The sequence below is a fragment of the Mobula birostris genome, chromosome 28 (genome assembly GCF_030028105.1).
Source record: "Mobula birostris isolate sMobBir1 chromosome 28, sMobBir1.hap1, whole genome shotgun sequence".
NCBI lineage: Eukaryota > Metazoa > Chordata > Chondrichthyes > Myliobatiformes > Myliobatidae > Mobula > Mobula birostris.
This window is the reverse complement of record NC_092397.1, coordinates 24,361,160-24,382,763: the sequence shown is the minus strand read 5'-3', so window position 1 is coordinate 24,382,763 and position 21,604 is coordinate 24,361,160. Positions and strand designations below refer to the sequence as shown.

General features: G+C 44.0%; 1 protein-coding gene and 1 non-coding gene across 2 annotated transcripts in view; both read left to right on the top strand.

Moving 5' to 3' along the window:
* Positions 1–21,604, top strand: part of LOC140189013 (uncharacterized) — a 1,003,756-nt gene that overhangs the window by 417,313 nt on the left and 564,839 nt on the right. The gene's annotated exons all lie outside the window — the stretch shown is intronic.
* Positions 13,322–13,393, top strand: trnaq-cug (transfer RNA glutamine (anticodon CUG)). Its single transcript has one exon. It is a non-coding gene; the product is annotated as a tRNA-Gln (tRNA).

Genomic DNA, 21,604 nt, shown 5'->3' with positions numbered 1-21,604 from the left:
CAGACTCTCATAGCTACCTGGACAATTCCTCTTCCCAACCTGTCTCTTGCAAAAATGCCACCCCCTTCTCGCAATTCTTCCGTCTCCGCCACATCTGCTCTGAACATTAGGCTCTTCACACCAGGACGAAGGAAATGTTTTCTTTTTTTAAAGAAAGGGGCTTCCCTTCCTCCACCATCAACTCTGCTCTCAAACGCATCTCTCCCAATTCACACAATCTGCTGTCACCCCATCCTCCCGCCACCCCACTAGGGATAGGGTTCCCCTTGTGCTCATCTACTGCCCCACCAGCCTCCGGGTCCAACACATAATTCTCCGTAACTTTCACCACCTCCAAATGGATCCCACCACCAAGCACATTTTTCCCTCCCCCCACCCCACTTTCTGCTTTCCGCAGGGGTAGTTTCCTACGCGATTCCCTTGTCCAGTCGTCCCCCCCGCCCATCTCTTCTCACTGATCTCCCTCCCAGCACTTACCCTTGTAAGCGGAGCAAGTAATACACCTGCCCTTACACTTCCTCCGTCATCACCTTTCAGGGCCTCCGACAGTCCTTCAGGGTGAGGCGACACTTCACCTGTCAGTCGGCTGGGATGATATACTGCGTCCGGTGCTCCTGGTCTGGCCTTCTATATATTTTTGAGACCCGTCGCAGACTGGGAGACCATTTCTCTGAACACCTATACTCTGTCCGCCAGAGAAAGCAGGATCTCCAAGTGGCCACACATTTTAATTTCACGTCTCATTCTCATTCTGATATGTCTATCCACGGTCTCCTCTACTGTCAAGGTGAAGCCACACTCAGGTTGGAGGAACAACACCTTATATTCCGTCTCGGTAGCCTCCAACCTGATGGCATGAACATTGACTTCTCTAACTTCCGTTAGAAGCCATTGAAACCATAGAAACATTACAGCACAGAAACAGGCATTTTGGTCCTTCTTGGCTGTGCCGAACCATTTTTCTGCCTAGTCTCACTAAACTGCATCTGGACCATATCCCTCCATACAACTCTCATCCATGTACCTGTCCAAGTTTTTCTTAAATTTACCATTTCGTCTGGCAGCTCATTCCACAGTCACACCACTCTCTGTGCGAAGATGCCCCCGCCCAATGTTCCCTTTAAATTCTCCCCCCTGCACCCTTAACAGATGTTCTCTGTTCTTGCTTCTCTCTTAGCCTCATTGGAAAAAGCCTGCGTGTATTCACTCTATCTATACCCATGATAATTTTATATACCTCTATCAAATCTCCTCTCATTCTTCTACGCTCCTAGGACTAAAGTCCTAACCTATTCAACCTTTCTCTGTAACTCAGTTTCTCAAGTCCCGGCAACAACCTTGTAAACCTTCTCTGCACTCGTTCAACCTTATTAATATCCTTCCAGTACTCAGGTGACCAAAACTGCACACAATACACCAAATTCGGCCTCACCAATGTCTTATACAACCTCACCATAACTACTATACTCAATACTTTGATTAATAAAGGCCAAAGTACCAAAAGCTCTCTTTACGACCCTATCTGCCTGTGACGCAACTTTTAGGGGATTTTGTATCTCTATTCCAAGATCCCTCTCTTCTACTGCAATCCTCAGTGCCCTACCAATTACTTTGTATGTCTACCTTGGTTTGTCTTTACAAAGTGCAATACCTCACACTTGTCTGTATTAAACTCCATCTGCCATTTTCAGACCATGTTTCCAGTTGGTCCAAATCCCTCTGCAAACTTTGAAAACCTTCCTCACTGTCCACTATTCCTCCAATCTTTGTATCATCAGCAAATTTGTTGATCCAATTTACCACATTATCATCCAGATCATTGATATAGATGACAAATTACAATGGACCCAGCACTGATCCCTGTGGCACCCCACTAGTCACAGGCCTCCACTCAGTAAAGCAATCCTCCCCTACCACTCTCTGGCTTGTGTCTAATCCAATTTACTACCTCACCATGTATACCTAGAGACTGAATCTTCCTAACTAACGTCCCATGCCGGACCTTGTCAAAGGCCTTACTGACGTCCATATAGACAACATCCACTGCCTTCCCTACGTCCACTTTCCTGGTAAACTCCTCGAAAAAATCTAATACATTTTTTAAAAATGACCTACCACTCATAAAGCCATGTTGCCTCTCCTAATAAGTCCCTGTCCATCCAAATACTTGTAGATCATATCTCTTAGTACTCCTTCCAATAAGTTACCTAATACCAATGTCAAATTTACTGGCTTATAATTTCCCGGATTACTTGTTGAGCCCTTTTTAAATAAGGGAACAATATGAGCTATCCTCCAATCCTCCGGCACTTCACCCGTGGATACCGACATTTAAAATATATCTGCCAGGCATCTGCAATTTCAATACTAGTCTCCTTCAAGGTCCGAGGGAATACCCTGTCAACTCCTGGGGATTTATCTACTCTGCTTTGTCTCAAGATAGCAAGCACCTCCTCCTCTTCAATTTATATAGGTTCTATGACCTCACTACTTGTTTGCCTTATTTCTATTGACTCCATGCCAGTTTTCTTAGTAAATACAGACGCAAAAAATAACTATTTAGGATTTCCCAAATTTCTTTTGGTTCCAGACATAGCCCACTACTCTGATCTTCAAGAGGACCAATTTTATCCCTTGTTATCCTTTTGCTCTTTATATACCTGTCGACTCTCTTTGGATCATCCTTTACCTTGACTGCCAAAACAACCTCATGACTTCGTGCCACTCCTGCCCTGCTTACCCCATCCCTTATTTATTTTTATTCTCCTCCTTTTTTTCTTCTCTCTCTGTCCCTCTCACAATCACACCTTGTCTGCTCTCCATCTTCCTCTGGGCTCCGCTCCCCCTTTCATTCTCCCTAGGCCTCCTGTCCTATGATCTTCCCTCTTCTCCGACTCTGTATCCGTTTTGCCAATCAACTTTCCAGCTCTAAGCTTCATCCCTCCCCCTCCTGTCTTCTTCTATCATTTCGGATCTCCCCTTCCCCCTCTCACTTTCAAATCTCTTATTATCTCTTCTTTCAGTTAGTCCTGACGAAAGGGCCCGGCTAGAAACGTTGACTACACTTCTTCCTAGAGACGCTGCTGCGTTCCACCAGCATTTTCTGTGTGTTACTTGAATTACCAGTATCTGCAAATTTTCTCGTGGTTGCATTTTTCATGCGGGTTGAGAGGGACTACAACCAGAGGTCATGAGTTAAGGGTGAAAGGTGACTGTTTAAGGAGAGCTGGAAAGGAAAAATCGTCAGTCAGATGGTTATGAGAATGTCTGAACAAGCTGCCAGCACAAGTGGTGCATACAAGTTTGATTTCAACGTTTAAGAGAAGTTCGAATACATTCGTGCATGATGGGGGTATGGAGGGATATGGTCCCAGTGCAGGTCGCTGTGAGTAGGTAGATTAAATGATTTGGCACAGAATTTTTGGACCGAATACCCTGTTTCTGTGCTGTACGTTTCTATGATTCCATGAATCTATGATCCAGAATCCTGAAACCTGGCCCTGCACCAGCTCCTCGGTCACACATTCATCTGCTCGAACTTTCTGTTCCTAACCCCACTACCACACGGTACCAGGAGTAACCCGGAGATTACAACCCTTCAGGTCCTCCTCTTCACCTTCTTCCCTAACTCTCTATATTCACCGTGTGGGACATCACCCCTTTTCTACCTGTCCATTGGTTCCGACGCAAGCCACCACCAATGGCTGAATCAACACTGGCCCGCTGTTCTATAGCTGCTCTGAGACGTCCCTGACCCTGGCACCAGGGAGAGGACACTCCGGTTTAAGCTGGCGCTGGTGAAGCACAGAGATGACTTATCGGTATCAAACAAAATCACAAACTACTTTATGAATCACACATTTTCAAGTAAACGATCACTGCAATCAATAGCCTATTGCTTTCCTATCGGAGCTGAGCTTTCCAACCGCCTGTACAACCTGGCATTTTTGCGGTGTAAACTGAAGAATTAAAGATGCAGGACGGTTGTGCGTGACGTGCCCGGGCCGGAGAGTGGGGAATGAGATAATGTTTGGTCATTGCTGGAGCAGACTGAGAGCTGATTCGATGTGACAGAACTGAGGCGAGGAAAGCGGACACAACGCAGAGTAGAGTTGACTGGGCCCGGGCCCAGGCCTGCGAGCGAGAAAACACCTGAGGTTTGATCGATTTAAATGCCAGGTCAGGGAGTCGGGGCCGGAGGCAAGGGACTGGCCGGTTCAGCTGGCTGCTCATCGACGTTTACTCGTCTCTCCACTTAACCGAGGCTCTGGCCTGCAACTAACGGGCTGCTCGGCTGCAGTGATGACTGGCTTCACAGCCCTCGACCCACTGTCTCACTCTCGTGAACTTCAGGTGTCTGATCGTTTTTGTTGTTTGCACGATTTGTTTTTATTTTCCTGCACTCTGCATATTTGATGGTCTTTTTTTTAATGCGTTCCATTGGGAGTATCCGTTTTCTAGCTGCCCGTATGGAGGGAAATTTCCAGATTATGTATGATATATATACTTTGATTATAAATGTACTTTGAACTCTGAACAGCATAATTTTGCGGATAGTGGACCGCAATCGAGTTACTCAGTGCTGTCACCTGCTTCTTAACCAGCCAGACTCAGAGACAGTCTCAGCTCCTCAGCTTCTCCCTCCCCTATTTATTTTCAGCCAGTAACTCCCATACCAACCACTAGACGCACTGTTCTTTTCCGATAGAGTTAACATTATCAGCGAGGAATCAGTTCGTATCAATAATTCGGTGTTAACATTATCCTAGTACGGGGCTCTCCCGAATCGACGTCTGTTTCTTTCCTCTCACAGACGATCCTCCAGTTGATTATTTTGGTTCTGGTGAGGTCATGGCTGGACGAATCTGCGTGGATAACTTCTCTCACGTCAACTCTGAACAACCTATATGCTCACTATCACTGGTCTCTAACTCGTGCCTTCAGTATTATTTATTTGTATTTGCAGAGATTGTTGTCTTTTGCTCCTTGATTGTTTCTCAGTCGTTGTATGTTTTGCGTGATATTTCTTTGTTCTACTGTGTATAATTGCAAGAAAATGAATCTCAAGGTGGTAGTGGTGACATATATTCATTGTACTTTGATAATGCATTGACTTTGAACTTTGTGTATTGCATGCTGTTCTGGTTTCCTCTCTTGAGGAAAACTATTGTTTCCTTGGTGTTGCAGAGCAGGATGACCATATTGATGGCGAGTTTGTCAATGAGCAGGGGTTGAATTGACTGCGATTATGCATGCTGAAATTCAGAAGAATGAGAGGGAACTTTAGAGAAACATATAGAATTGTGAAAGGGATAGACGAGATAGAGACAGTAATGTTCCTTCTTCTAAACTAAAACTAGGGGTCATAACATCAATATTTGGAGGAATAGATTTAGGATGGAGTTGATAGGAAACTGGACATAAAATGGAGTAGTGTATTTGTGATATTCTCTGTGCAAGGAATGAGTGGAAGCTAACTTATTAAAGACATTTTCAAGAAATATACCAGGAAATTTGACGAAGGAAAGGCAGTTGATGTTGTCTACATGGACGTTAGCAAGCCCTTTGACAAGGGCCCGCATGGGTTGTTGTTCAAGAATGTTCAGTTGTATGGCATTCAAGGTGTGTCAGTGAAATGCATTACAGTTTGATTTTGCTGACTAAGCCAGAGAATGATATTAGATGCTGCCTCTCTGACTGGAGGCTTGTGACGAATGGAAGGATGCAGGAATTGGTGCTGGCGTTGTTGTTGTTTGTAAGAAATATCAATGATCTGGATTATAATGTGCTAAATCTGATCAACAAGTTTGCGGATGAAACCAAGACTGGGGCAAAGTGGACAGCAAGAAAGGTTATCAAAGCTTACAATGTCGACGGGTACGGATGTAAACATACCAGATTGAATTTAATGCAGACAGGTATGAAGTGTTTGGGAGGACAAACATGCCGAGAACTTGTTGAGTGAGCAGTGGGACACTGCGAAGAATTGTAGAACGGAGGCATCTGGGAATACAGATCCATAATTCCTTCACAAGGTATTGAGTGCTTTATAGAAAGCTTTTGATACAGAAGCCTTCATAAATCAAAGTAAGGAAGTTGGGGTGTTGTGTTGAATTTGTGTAAGACATTCGTGACGCCTAATTTAAGGTATTGTGTCCTGTACAGGTCACATATCTGGAGGAAAGTTATCAGTAAGATTGAAAGAGTGCAGACAAAATTTACAAGCATGATGCCAGGAATTCAGGACGTCAGTTGTAGGGAAAAGTTGAATGGGTCGGAGCTTTATTCCCTAGAGGACAGGAGAACAAGAAGAGATTTGATGGAGGCGATCCTTCCAGACTCTGTGGAAATATAGGGAAGAAAGACGGTAACGACGGGTTCTCCCCTATATTTCCGTGGATTCTGGAAGGATCTCCAGGATGCTGAAGAAAATTCAGATTAATACCACCCACAAATCGATAAGGAAGCACAAGTCACAGCTTATGATGGTCAAAGGTGACTGACTCATGTCGGCTGGCGTTTACAGGATTCGCGATGAATATGGAACAACATATATTGACCAGGTGGGTCGCATGGTGGAAACCTGCATCAAGGAGCACAGGAGGTGTATCGGCCTGAGTTACCCAGGGAAATTAGCAGTAGTGGAACACTGCAATCGCAATAGCCATGGGATTGAGTTCGACAGGACAAAACGACTGTTCTGCGCAAATGGTTTGTCCGATTTGTAAAGGATGCCATTGATATAGAACGAGAAGAAGAAGAAGAAAAAGAAAAACAAAGGCGAACTTCGCGCTCTAAGTAAGAACTGGAAGTCGATTGTAATGTAGGAGAGATAAAACCTGATAGGACGAGGACTAACCAATCAGGAAGGGCTGATCACCAATGTATAAATACCGTACTATCAGATTAGATATGCCCAGGCGTCATGCCTAAAGACGATAGAAGAGTTTGCCATCGATACATCAGCTTTAATTGATACCTGTACCCCATGTACCCGCTGGAATGATGAGATATTTATTCGACATAAAACTCTTATTAATATACTGTACTTATATTAATGTCATTATTAACAATATCCTTTATCTTAGTTGCCACTGATAATTTGTGATGTAGGTTGCCCTTTTGATATTCGCTGTTCTTGCCTTGCAACATATTTTTTTTTCAATTAATCACTCAATACACCTTGACCTTCAGAGTTCCCTGGATGTGTTGTCCCTGTCCATCTTACATACAGGCATACGGTGATGCTGAACTCTCAGTCCTTAACGCTGAAGTGAATCAATGTAGGTTTATCTGCAGATGCAGTGCCTGAAAAATGTATTCAGCCTCACAACAATTTTCACATTTACAGTCTCGTTTTCTAAGCTTAAATTACATAGAAGTAGATTTTGAGCTAATCTACAAAACACTGTCCATCATGTCAAATCAAAAGAAAAAAAAAATCCATAACCTGTCAAATATTCACACAAAGTTAAAATCAAAATCTTCATTCTTAAAAAGTATTCAAGACTCCAAAAAAAGCAATCCTTAAAAAACAAACTTTTCTTATGTGCAATATACTGATTTAACTTAACAACTCATGTATTTGTTGATATTGAAAATTGGAGGATCTCCTGTTTTCAATGAATTCTGAATAATTAGTACACCTTTCTTTGGAAGGTCAAAAAGTACGATAGATATGCTACTGACCAAACCAGATTGAAGATAAAAGAACTTCCAAGACAGGTCAGAAAAATAATCATAGAGAAGCAGAAATTTTAGTGGAAGGGTACAAGATCATCCCAAACGCACTGAACATATCTCAGAATTTACTGCAGCCGAATGTAGGAAGAGTGGAAAAATATGAAGCATGAAACTACTGCCAAGTTACCGCGGTCAGGCACCCCTCTAAACATAGTCACTGGAGAAGAATAGCTCTTGTAGGTGAGGCTACTGTGACAGTAACAGTCACTCTGAGTGACTTGCAAAAGTCAGTAGCTGCAGCTGGAGATTATTTTCCAGGTTCCAAGATGTCTAAGTGTTTTCACAAATAGAGTTTTTGAGGAAGAATGGCAAGGTAGAACAGTTGGCTTAAAAAAAAACTCAAACTGTACCCTTGTCCACAAAGTCTTCATAAAACATCATTTAGAGGATACAGTAAAACTGGGTAACAAGGTATGTTGGTCGGATGAGACTAAAGTGGAACTTTGTGGCCTCAATCTAAGGTTTGTTGGTGGTGTAAATCTAATACTACACATCAGCAAGATTATACCATGTCCACTGTAAGGTATAATGGAGATAGCATCATGCTATGGAATGCACTAAAGTAATGGAAATCTAGTCAGGATTAATGGGAAAATGAATGCTCAGAAATACAGAGAGATCTTCATAAAAACCCTCGAAAGCTTAAGCTGGGGAGGAAGTTTATCTTATAGCAGAACAACCCGAAGAGCACGTCCAAATCAACCATAGAGTGGCTTCAAGTGATGAAAATTGATGTCTTTCAGTGGTCCAGTCAGAGACCTGTCGGTAAACCAATAAAACATTTCTGGCAAGACCTCAGGAGTTTTGTCCGCCGGCGCTCCCCATCTAATCCAGCACAGCTTCGGTAAGGAAGAATGGACAAGTCTTGCTTCATCAAGTTGTACAGTGCTAAGAAAAACTTAACTAAAATGATTATTGGCTCTAATATCTGCGACAGGGTGACTCAACTAGGTACTGAGCAAAGGGGTATGAATACTTTTAAACTGTTATCATTCAAGTTTTTTTAATATTTTCAGGTTTTCATGCTTCAAATTTTTCCCGAATTTATATGCTGAAATTAGAAAACAGAGAGCATATGACTCATAAATAAAGATACTGAATTAAATTGATCAAAATCCTTAGTTGTAATACCCATTTACATGAACAACGGATTGGGGGCTGAATACTTTTTCAAGGTAGTGTAACTTCTCTCTATCCACAGATCCTGTCAATGATAATGAAGTTAATGACAGTGGCCTCATTTCCAGACCAAACATATCCGTATTCCGAACTAATTTGAAACATCCTGTATTCTCTGCTGACGAGTTCCAAAGTGCTCGTCACTTCCACTTTACCCCGCCTCCTGCCCAGTATCCAGGGAGACAATTTATGTACTGCCACAGAAAGCTCTCCTGGATGCATTCAAAATATTCCATCTCTAATTGTCATACACAAAGGCAATCCGGTTAAATCTTTCAATTTAAAAAAAAAAATAAAATCTTTCAGCTCTGTTGTCAAACAAACGCCCTCTTGTTTTTAATCACCCCCTTCCTGGGGAAGCAACGAAGGTACACATTATGCATGCTACTCATGATCGTATATACATGTATCAAACCATTCCTCGATCTACATTCCAGGGCATATGCAAATTTCTTTTAATAAAGGCCCACAATTCCAGCAACAACCTGGTGAATCTATCCTGCATTCTTTTATAACTTAATACCACCATTTCTATAAAGGAATGGAGAAATTTATACAGAATACTCTCAGAGAGACCTCAGCCAAGTGTTACATAACTGCAATAAATCTTTATTGATTTATTCACTCTGTGCCCTGACTGATGAAGGCGTCCAGCTAAACCAAATCTTCATCGCATTGTCTACCCGTGACGTTGCTTTTATCGAACTATGCACTTGAACTTATAGACCCCTCTGTTCCATAACACTTGCCAATGCTCCAGCCTTTACTGTATAAATGGTACACTGGTTTCATTGCCCGAAATGCTGTACTTCACATTTACCTGTATTGAAGGCCATTTGCGATCCGTCAGTGCACACTGCTGGATGATCCCTTTGTACTTTTTTATCGCTACCTACGCTATCTACACTGCTGCTTATTTCCGTATCATTTGCAAACTATGTATGCCTTCTACTGTCACATCCAAACCATTCATAAAAAGCTCACAAAACAAATTGAATTGGATTTAATTGACTTTATTTATTGTATTCTTCACATGAGGAGTAAGACCCTTTACGTTACGTCTTTGTCTAAATGTGCAATGTGTAATTTATAGTAATTTGTAATTAGAAGAAGGATGCTTATGTGATAATGCTGTTCTTGGACTACAGTTCAGCATTCAACGCCATTGTTCCATCTAGGCTCGACAGGAAGCTCTGACATCTCGGCCTTGACCCTGCCTTCCGCAGATGGATCCTGGACTTCCAGTCAGATCACAAGCATGTTGTAAGAGAGGGCTCCCTCATCTCAAACCCTCTGGCTCTCAATACAGGAGCCCCTCAGGGCTGCTTACTGAGTCCCATCCTTTACTCCATGTATGCCCATGACTGTATCGTCATCCACAGCTCCAATCTGCTAATTAAATTCGCCGACGACACTACATTGATTGGCCTAATCTCAAACAATAACAAGGTAGCCTACAGGGAAGAAGTCATCTGTCTGACACAGTGGTGTCAAGAAAACAAACTCTCCCTTAATGTCGCAAAAAGAAAAGAGCTGGTGCGGATTGCAGGAGGAATTGAGATGCGATAACCCCTGTTGACATCAATGGATCTGGAGTTCAGAAGGTAAACAGCTTCCAATTTCTCGGCATCCACAATCACTAAGGTCCTCACATGGTCTGTGCACACCAGCTGTGTGGTGAAAAAGGCACAACAGCACCACTTTTACATCAGACGGTAGAAGAAGTTTGGTATGGGCCCCCAAATCCTATGAACTTTTTACAAGGGCACAATTGGAAGCGTACTTATTGGCTGCTACTGCCTGGTATGGGAATGGTACCGACCTTAATCGCAGGACTCTGCAGAGAGTGGTGCAACCCAGCACATCTGCAGTTATGAACTTCCCATGATTTAGGATATTTACAAGGGCAAGTGTGTACGAAGGGCCCGTAGGATCATTGGGACCCAAGTCTTCCCAACCACAATCTATTCCAGGGGCTACCATCTGGGAAGCAATACCCCAGCATAATAGCTAAGTCCAAAAGACTCTGGGACAGCTTCTTCACCAGGGTATTAGACAGATAAACTCAGCTGATTTGAGAGTACACTCTATTACATTGACTGTTCTATTTATTATAAATTATTATAAATTAATATGATTGCACATTGCACATTTAGATGAAGACGAAACGTAAATAATGTTGCTCCTTATGTACGTGAAGGATGTAAAAATAATGTCAATACAATTCAATTCAATTCAGTTCAGTTCAAATTCAGTTAGCAGTACTAAACCTCGTGGAGCACCTCTGTTCACAGATCTCCAGTTAGAATAACACGCTGCAGCCATTGTTTTCTGCATGGAATCTTCATGGAGTCTCTACTAAATCTCCATGGAGCCTAAATGCTCTGGGTGAGCCTACCATGACAGGCCTTGTTGAAAGGTTTCAATTTTGATGTATACAATATCCACTGCCCGGCTCTCATTAATCAATTGTTTTACATAAAAATATTATCAGGTTAGTAAACTATAATCTCACCCACACAAAGCCATGTTGGCTACCCTGAAAAAAAAATGCCTTTACCGATGTGAGTTGATTCTATGAGTAAGAATTAATGTAAACATAATGCATGAGTCAACCATTTCCTGGATTGGTTCTATTGCACTTGTTAAACAGGGGGAAAAAATGGCCCACCTCCAGTCCTCTGCAACAACATGTGTGTAACATACTGTAGGGTTTCACTGATAATGTAATGGTCTCTCTGTGGCAGCAATGTTTGGATTATGACTAGAGATAACGGGGTTAGGAATGTTGTTCTTTCTTGTGAGCTGAAAGAGAGATTTTCGCGGTCTTTTGGCCGGGGAGCGATAAGGAGAGAAGCCGCGAATGGAGAGATTTGGTAAACCACTGGACGGCGTGGAGTTGGAACTAGAGTCCGAAGGGCAGCGACGAGCAGAGGAGGCCGATGTTGGACAATCGACTTATCAGAGAGCTCCGACATTGCGCTCCGACTGTTTCATAAGATTAGGCCTTTTTCATTTTTTTTGTTTCATTACTAACAATATAGTCAAATTAAGAATTATAAAGCTTAATAGTTTAATCACATATTGTGTTTCCTTTTTTTTTTCTATTTCGGGCTGCTGAATTGTAACAGGGCACACATCGAGCAGCATCCACCCAAACGAGATTTCTTAAGTTTGTCGGGGCCGGAGGTTATCACCCCTGATATTAAGCCACCAGTTAAAGCGAGAGTCACATGTGCAATTAAAAAGAATCTACGTAGATATCCATGACGGCCCCAGAAATCTGCTATCTTGCCTCATACATCAATAATCTCGAATGTATTCCATCCAGTCTGGTGAGAGTCCCGAAGCTCCCAGCAGCATGCTATAAACATGACATGGAATATCAGCGTATCCCCCTGATCTTTCTTTACTGCATCACTTTCAGTTTGAGGATTAATGACATGAACTATTCATTTGGTGCTTTGCCCACTTCGTCTGACACCAGGCATACGTTCCGTCTTCTGCCCCTGAGTTGTTCCATTTTCTTAACTTCTCTGTGCTGTCCCTCTGGTTTTTAATGTATGTGTGAAGTGCCTTGCTATTCTCCCAAATCTTGCGGCGCAAAATCATTCCCCCTCCCCTAGCATCATTCTGCACTAGTGATTCTCTGTTTAATTTGCATATTGCTGAATACTTATCAAGGGCCTTGTCTAATTTCAACTTCCTGAACTTTCCTTGTGGTTCCTTTTCCCTTTTGACTGAATTTGCAACATCTTTGAACCGCTCGACTGTAAATAAATCTTAGAGGTCAGATGTGAGTTTACACAATGACAGCAGCTCCCAGTCTCTACTCTCCCCATTTCATGACAAACACAGGTCTCATTAGCTTGCCCTCAGTTTAGTAAATACCCCAAGATTTTTATCTGGGGATGACTGTTATCAAAATAGTCTCCCACAGAAATTCCTCAGTTGCAAGGGTCATAACCCAATAAAATGTCACTTAAATGTCTCTAATATATCTGCTTCTAACAGTACTCCTAGTTGAGAAGTCCATTTTTTTTTTGTGAGTGAAAAAAAGAACCTAAGGCATCCCCCACTGCTATATATTCCTCCAATCACCTTAAAATGATAACCCCTCCCCCCCCGCCTCGTTTCTGCCACTTCCACCAGAGAAAAAAAATGCTCTGGCTGTCTACTCGATATATGCCTCCTATCATCTTGTGTACCTCTTTCAAGTCACCTGTCATCCTGCTCCCTCCAAAGACAAAACTGCTCCCTTCCTCAACCTGTCCTCACAAGACATCCCCCATGAAGTTCAAAGTTCAATGTAAATTTACTGTCAAAATGTACACGTGTCATCACATACTACTGTCCCCCAATTTTCATCTTCTTTTTGTCATTCGTAGTTAATACATGTGGTTCCATGGTGTAATGGTGAGCACCCTGGACTCTGAATCCAGCGATCCGAGTTCGAGTCTCGGTGGAACCTGTTTCGTGAAAATATACACTGGGATTGTCCTTGTCAATTTTAGTCAGTCCACGACGAGAGGGCGCGTCAGTTGTGAGGCCCCACAGAAGGACTGCGTACGAGCTGTCGCTGTACAGAGTACGAGCTCCGAGATGCTGACGGAGGATATTTTCGAAATTCGAAGACTTACGTGATGACTGTAGTTTATATTGTTCTCCTTCAGATTTTTTTTTTAAGTGTTTACTTTCTTGTTGGCGTCATGTTATTTTTATTCTGGGGGGGTGGGATTTGAGGTCTAATATTCTTGTTGGCGTTCACACATGTGAGTGATCTGTTAGAGTTTATGTGCGAGGGGGTGGTGAGGGTTTGTTGTTATTGTCGTTATTTTCTGTGTAGGAGGAGCTTGGGGATTAGGGGTTTGATGCTTTAGATGCTGTGTACGGGTGGGCAATCTATTAGTTTTGTGCGATGGTGACGTTGAGAATTTGGGGTTTACGAGTTTTTTTTTCATACGGGGTGTGGTGTCGTTTCATTCAACGACTTTCATTTCGCTTTTTTTCTGCATTTCAAGGCTATCTGGAGAAGACGAATCTCAGAGTTGTATTGTGAGTTCATTGTTGGGGTGAGTGAAATTATCCCCTCTGCTTCAAAAGCCTGAACGTTGAGGGGTATAGCTATTCCTGACCCTGTGTTGTGGGACGTGAGGCTCCTGTACCTCCTTCTTGATGGCAGCATCGAGAAGAGAGCATCACCCGGATGATGGGGTCTTTGATGATGGATGCTGCTTTCCTGTGACAGCGCTCCTTGTAGATGTGCTCAGTGGTGGAGAGGACTACGTGTTGTGGAACTTTTCACTGGTTATTCCATTCAAGGGCATTGGTGTGTCGATACCAGACCATGATACAACCCAGTCAGGAGTTTCCTCACTGTACATCTACACAAGTATGTCAATTTTATAGACGACATACTACATTTTCACATATCTGCATAGTATAGGCTGTAAATGCTGGTAAATCTTTCCAAGATGCTAACAAATTCTGTTCTTCTAAGCCCCTACATTATGAAACACAGTCAATATTGTGGAATTACAGTCACACACTACTCTGTTGTTTTTACAACTTTCTATAACCTGCCTACGTTTCTGTTCTTCTTTTTACTGCTGCTATTTCAGAAGCATTTACAAAGTGAAGCGTACAACATATCCAGGTTTTCCTTTATCAACTCTCTGTTCTATCCTGAAAGAATCCCAGTTGGAGCGAGGTGAATGAAGGTCTCCATGAACTGCAGTTCAGCGTCAAGGTTGTACAAGTCTCAAAGCTTGAAGCACTGGGGTTGTATTAGTTTTCAACGGTGGAGTACAATGTAATGTGTGTTCAGGTCTGCGTGCACTCTAACACTGAGGAGAGTTTTATTGGTCTCTTTTCTGGTGTCGAAGGTTTAGATACTGTAAATTTCATTGTTCCTGCAGTCGACTGCTGACTGTTCTTGTGCAGTATCATGTGCAGGGCCTGTTTATACCAGAGATACACCGTCCTTTTACTCTCCATGATAAGCTGTAGCAGTTTGTCTCCCAGCAATAATGTGTTTGGTTAGTGTTTTCCTTCTTGTCCGGCTCACTACAGTGTAGTGTTGGAATTATACTGAGTAATGAACATGCAGTCCCGAGCTGATTTGTACAGTTCTGTGTTCTTCCAGTGTTGTATGCAGCTGGTGTACACGGCGGGCGGAGGATGGACTGTGTTCGGCCATGTCTTCACAGTGTCATCTATACAGCAAATGGGCTGGTGCTGGAAATCTGCGGTCCCACAGAGTGGTGCTGGTGTTGTTGGGGTCTGTGTCCCTCCATGTTGTGCTGTGTTAATTCAGCTCAGTGGGCTTGTCATAGAACGCAGTGCGCAGTGTATTATTGTTAACTGTCACTTCTTCGCAGGCATTCACACAGCACAAAGCCAGTTAAGTATTTGTGTCATTCTGGTACTGTTCCGTGGCTATGAAGGTCTTGTATGCCCAACTACTATAAAAGTCTATCTCTTAACAACATGTTGGCAACAGTTGTAAAGGTCTGTGCCCTTACTGTACGGTGCCAGCTATTGTGCAAGTCTGTGCCCTTCCGGTACGGTGCGGGCTGCTGTAAACATCGATCTTCTCACAGTGCGGTGCCTCTTCTTGTAAAGGCCCTTACAGTAAGATGCTCATAATGTCAATAGGTCAGAGTTACACTACAATGCTTGGATTGACCAGCTCTGTGTCATCAGTGTTATGTTTTGATAAATCTCTGTACTTGTATCAGAGTCTTGTGTTGGTCTGTGTCCTCACTGACCTGTACTGTGCTCTGGCAGTTCAGTGTGTTTGGAATGCAGTGGTAATGCCGATACAGAAGTGTGTCCGTTTTACACGAATTGACCATATACATTTGGGTAGATTAGAAGTCTCCTGGAGACCACACGGAGTTTTTCAGACCTTTAGTGGGTAAGGGATCGTTGTGGAATGGGGTAGACCATTCAACCTATCAAGCCTATACCAGCTCCTGATACAACATTCTCACTGCCCCGTTCCCCAATCTCTTCCCACAGCTCAACAGGCCATTTCTCCGAAGGATCTGTCCATTTCTTGTTTTATGACTCTGATTGGTTGTTCCCATCAGCGCTGCAGGCTGTGTGTCCCAGATGGAAAGCACAGTCAGATTAGAAAGAATAATTTTGTCACATGTCCCTGCGATCCTCTGCCCACGAGGCTGAAGTAATTAAAAAATAAACAGTGAAAAGTATAACAGAAGAACAGCCACCCCCCAGTTCACTCTGTGTGTGTTGACCGTGAGGCCAGTTTAAACTGCATGCTTGCATGTGGTCTTTGTCCACCAACTGATTAATCCCGCAAAGGATTTACTCAGCTTAATACTCTTTGTTGGTTGAAAGACCGGACAGGATCCCCTCTTAGAATTATCACGCCTGAGAGTATCACCATACCCCTTCATGACTCACTTTCCAGCGGGTCCTTCTCCTGGGTAAGCATCAATGTAAAGTATTCATTCTGTATCTCGCTTGCTAACTCTGGATCCAGGCAAAAACTCCCGCCTTTGTCCTTGAGTGTCCCTGCCGTCTCCCTGGTGCTCTGTTGTTTTCGGTATATGTATGAAGTGTCTTGGCATTGTCTTTAACCCTCCTCACTGAAGACATATGCTGGTCACCTTTCACTCTCCTGATTTGCAGCAGGATTGGTTTCTTGTTTCCTTTATAGCCCTGTAGACCCGTCCAATTTCAACTGCTAAAACGACAATATGGCCCCTTTCATTTTATTTTAACTGAATGCAATATCTCCCATCACCGTGAGCTCCTGAATATCACCATTATTCTCTACCTTCCGCACAAAAACAGAGAAGCCTTTAGTTCTGACAGCTGGACTGTAAGTGTCTCTCACATGTCAGACATGGACTTAACCAGCAACTTCAACTCCCAGAATACTCTCTACGATTCCTGTCCAATTCTGCTGTACTTAGACTTCCGCAAATTTCCATTCATCGCCCTGCAGGTCCCGCCTTGTCCTCATCAATAACCATCTGAAAACCTCCAGAATTGTAATCCTTATATATTTCCCAATGAAACTCCAAACATGTCATGGGTTCATTTCCCAATATTAAGTCAAGTACGTCCCTCGACTTGGTGGAGCATCGACACACTGTATCAGGAACCTTCTTGAACACACCTAACAAATAATGTCCAACCAAGTCTGAGAGGGCAATGGGGTCTCAGTCATTTTGAGATAATTATTCACCCACTGTAGCTGCCTATTCATTTTACATCAGCCTATAACCTGACGACATGTCTGTTTCTTTCTCTTACTGGATATAGGGACCCTTCATGTAATGTATGCACAGTGATTGCGCCTTTCTTATTCCTGAGTTCTACTCACGTTGTCTTACTTGATGAGCCTCTGGGATGACCTGGACCTTGTGACATTTTGTCTGATCAGTAGTGCAGCTCCCCAACCTGTTTTACCTCCCTCTGGACTGTCTGAATGATCTGAATCCTGGAATGTTGAGCTGTGCGTACTACACTTCTCTCAGCCATATCTCTGTAATGGCTGAATCACCGTGCCATGTACTAATCCAGGCTCTACGTACGTCTGCCTCAACTGATCTCCACCCTGCACTGATATAAACACGCTTCAGCCCTTCGGTGCCACCGTGCTCTTTAACGTGGCTCCCTCTGGACTTGCTTTTTGTGTTCCTCGACCTCGTGGCTACCTTCTGCTCAATGCTACTTTCAGACCTATAGCTCTGATTTCCAGCACCACTCCCAGCCCCACACCTCCGTCCATCGCTTCCACATGTTAAACTCTGCCAGGGTAGCCCCAGCAAACCTCTCTGTGTGAATATTATTTCCTCACAGTCCTTACACCAGTCTCACTTATCCTGGAAGAGAGCCCAGTACCCGATGTCCTCCCTCCAGCACCAGATTGCTAGCCAGACATTTAACTGCACGACCTTACAATCTCTTACCTCACAAGGAAATAATCCAGAGATCACCACCCGAAGGTCCTAACTTCTGATCTTTCTGCTCAGCTCCTTAAATTCATTTTGCAGGACTATATCTCTCTGTTGTGCGTTCTAATGCACCACAAACTCTCGCTGTTTACCCTGCCCTTTCAGAATAGCCTCTACCTTCTCAGAAACGTCCTTGGCCGTGGCATGATGGAGATAACCCACATCCTACAATCTCACTCATGTCCACAGATACTCCTGTCTGTGTACCACCACATCCCCACACCACTGGGTGAAGTCTTTGCTGAATGTGATTCATATCCTTCCATCCCCTGTATATTCATATGCTTATCTAATAGCCTCGGCTCTGGGTATTTAATTATGGATTCTGAAACAAAGGATAAACAGCACACGTTTTAAATCAAAATACTTTATTAGAACCAGCACAGTTTAAATGCAGAAAGAACAAAAAACTGGAAAAATTGATGTCTACAGTAGTAGCAGTACACAAATCAGAATAATATTTAACATCGACTAAACAAGCCCATCTCAATGTTGGAGGGGGTCAGAGATCAGAACAATGTCACGCAGCCTGTTCTTGTTCTCTCGCTCTTCTCTTTCTTTTCCCCACTTCAGCTCCAACCTAAGACAAAACTCTCTTCCCTGCTTGCAGCAAAGAAGGTGCCCGTTTCTATGCCGTTGAAATCCCCTCAGAGTAGTATATTTCCATCTTTGCAGTACGAGCTTCTGTCACTCGAACTCCTTTGACGTTCAGCCCAGACACACATGTTTATCATCACCTCAACAATTATGACGGTCCGTCTGACCCGCTCCATCTTGGATCCCCAGGCGAATCTGAGGACAGCCCGGGTGATTTCTGAGCTGTAGGAGTGGGGGACAGGCCACACTTGCGCCAAGTACAGCAGCCCTGAGAGCACCTCACATCTGATAACCAGATTCTTGCCCGTTATTGACAGCGAGCGCCCTCCCCACAGACCCAGTTTCTTTTACACCTTGGCAGTCTGCTCCTGCCAGTTCCTGTTGCACGCCTCGGCCCCTCCGAACCAGATCCCCAACACCTTCACGTGATCAGACCCGACGGTTAAGGGGACACTGGATCAGTCGGGCCAGTTGCCGAAGAGCATGGCTTCGCTCTTCGTGCGGTTGACGCTGGCCCCCGACGCTAGCGCAAACTACTCGCAGATGCCAATCAGCCTGCGAACTGACCTCGGATCAGAGCAGAAGATGGTGACATCGTCCATGTACAGGGAGGTTTTCACTTGGGTCCCTCCACTGCCTGGCAGCGTCACCCCTCTTATGCCTTCATCCCTCCTGATGGCTTCGGCGAAGAGATCAATGCAGCACACAAACAAGACGGGGGGGTGGGGGAGGGGTTGGCGGGCAGCAGTGCCTGACTCCAGACCTGATAGGGAGGCTGTCTGTTTCCCACCCTTTGACCTGAACTGCACTACGGATGTCTGTGTAGAACAGTCTGATTCAACTCCGGATTCCCTCCCCAAATACCATTTTTGAGAGCACGTGTGCGATACCCTGTCCAAGGCTTTCTCCTGGTCCAAGCTGACCAGGCAGGAGTTCACCTGTTGTACATGCTATTTATTACAAATTACTATAAATTGCACATTGCGCATTTAGACGGAGACATAACGTAACGATGTTTACTTCTCATATATATGAAGGATGTAAGTAATAAAGTCAAAACAATTCGAAATACACAACCACAGATTCGAACAAAGATAGGGTAGAGAGACCGAGAACCGGATGGAAATGGTAAAATAACCACGTTGCTAACATAGAAAAAAGAGGAAATCGGAAGATGTTGGCAAACCAGGGCAACACAAGGAACTCTGCTGAGTTCCTCCAGCATTTTTTGTGTCATGTTGCTGATGGAAGAGCATTTAATGGGTATCTCAAATCTCTCAAAGGTTAAAAGAAATCAAGGATAAATATTTCAATCTGCAAAGGATTGGGCAGACTGATAAATAACACAAAGAAAACATACTGGAAATTGGCAGATGAATAGCTGCTTGACGGCTGGAAATGAACGAGAGAAAGAAAAGCGTGTGGTAAATTGTTAGAAGTAAGACGTGGAGAAGAGAGGCGAGGGAGAGAAAGAGCGGGAGAGGGAGAGAGTGAGCGGGGGCAGGGAGCAGGGGACAGGTGGAGGTGAAGACGGAGAGGGGTAGGGAGAGGGGAGAAGAGCAGGGGGAGGTGGAGGGGGAGGGGGATGAGGAGAGAGGTAAGGGGAGGGGCGAGGAGAGGTAGAGGGACCGACCGAGGCAAACTTACAGATTGATAGGTCAAGCAGGCAAAAAGACAGCCAAAAACAGATAGACAAGTCTGTGATGAGGGTCTCGACCGGAAACGTCGACAATTGCCTCTTTTCCATAGATACTGCTTGAACTACTGAGTTCCTCCAGCATTTTGTGTGAGGCAGGGAGTAAAGAGTCGACATTTTCGGCCGAGATCGCATCTTGTGTGTCACCGAGATTTTTCGTCAGGATCTTATTATATTCGTGTTGTTCTGTATTTCGATCATCTGCAGATTTTCTCGAGTTTGTTTTGCAACTCTGTTCATCACATTGTTTCCATTTACCCACAAGTTGGGGTACAGAACAGGGAGCATGAAGGCAGCTGAATCGTAAAACTTCACAACATTTATTTCTAACGTTTCATGAGTTTCAAAATCGGATTCAGTGGGTATTTCACCGCATTCTTCAGTTCCTCTCGGAATTTGCTCTGAGCCAGGGCGTAGATACATGTATTGGTGCAGGAACTGAGAACCTGCAGCATTTCTGCTGTGTGTTCTGTGATGTAACGGGGATCCGTGACAGAATCAACAAAACTCATTGAAATCCGTCTGTAGATATAAAAAGCCACCATTGTTCCCCACAACAATATGAAACTACCGGTTATGCTGAAGAGCAGAACGATGGATTTGCGTCGGTTCTCAATCTCCCGGTCCTTGTCATTCTCTCCCGTCTTTTGTCCCCGGAGCCCCCTGCGGGCTCGACTGGCCGCTAGAATCCGCCTGACAGTCAGAATATTGAAGAGCAAAATCAGAAAGAATGGGACACAAGGGGTTAAAATGAGGTCAAACATCTCAAATGCTGCCCATGAAGGAGAGTTTGTGAAGCTCGGTGTAAGAGCACAATCCCAGGGAATACCGTCAATTATTTCTCTAGGCCCATCTATAAAGCCCCAGGGCACACTCTCCAAACAGGCCAGCACACTCACTGTCCCGATAACCACAGCCGCCGTTCTCTCGGTGCAATATTTTGTTTTCAGATTCTCACAGCAAATAGCCACAAATCGATCGACGGTGAAAGCGACAGTCAGCCAGACTGAGATCGCAATGCTCCCATTAACCACCAATAGACCGACTCTGCACACAGGAGTGATTCTCAGGAATGATCGGGGGAAATAAATCCGAGCAGTCCACCTAAGCAGCGGATCGGAGATAACGTTCAGGAGATCGGCCGCTGCCGTTCCCACCAGGTAGCGTGTGACACATTTGGAGAGACCGCACTTTCCCCGGTACAGGATCACAATCGCCACCAAGTTCGCTGGAAGAGAGACAGAGAACAGAAAATTGAGAAAATACTGAGCAGAAGCCAATGCAGCAGTTTGAGGGGATTCTGTAATTTTACTTTATTGTTGTATTTAGCGGAGAGAGGGCGCAGAGGTGGCGAAGACTGAAGGAGTTTACACAGTAAAATAAAGTCAGTATGATC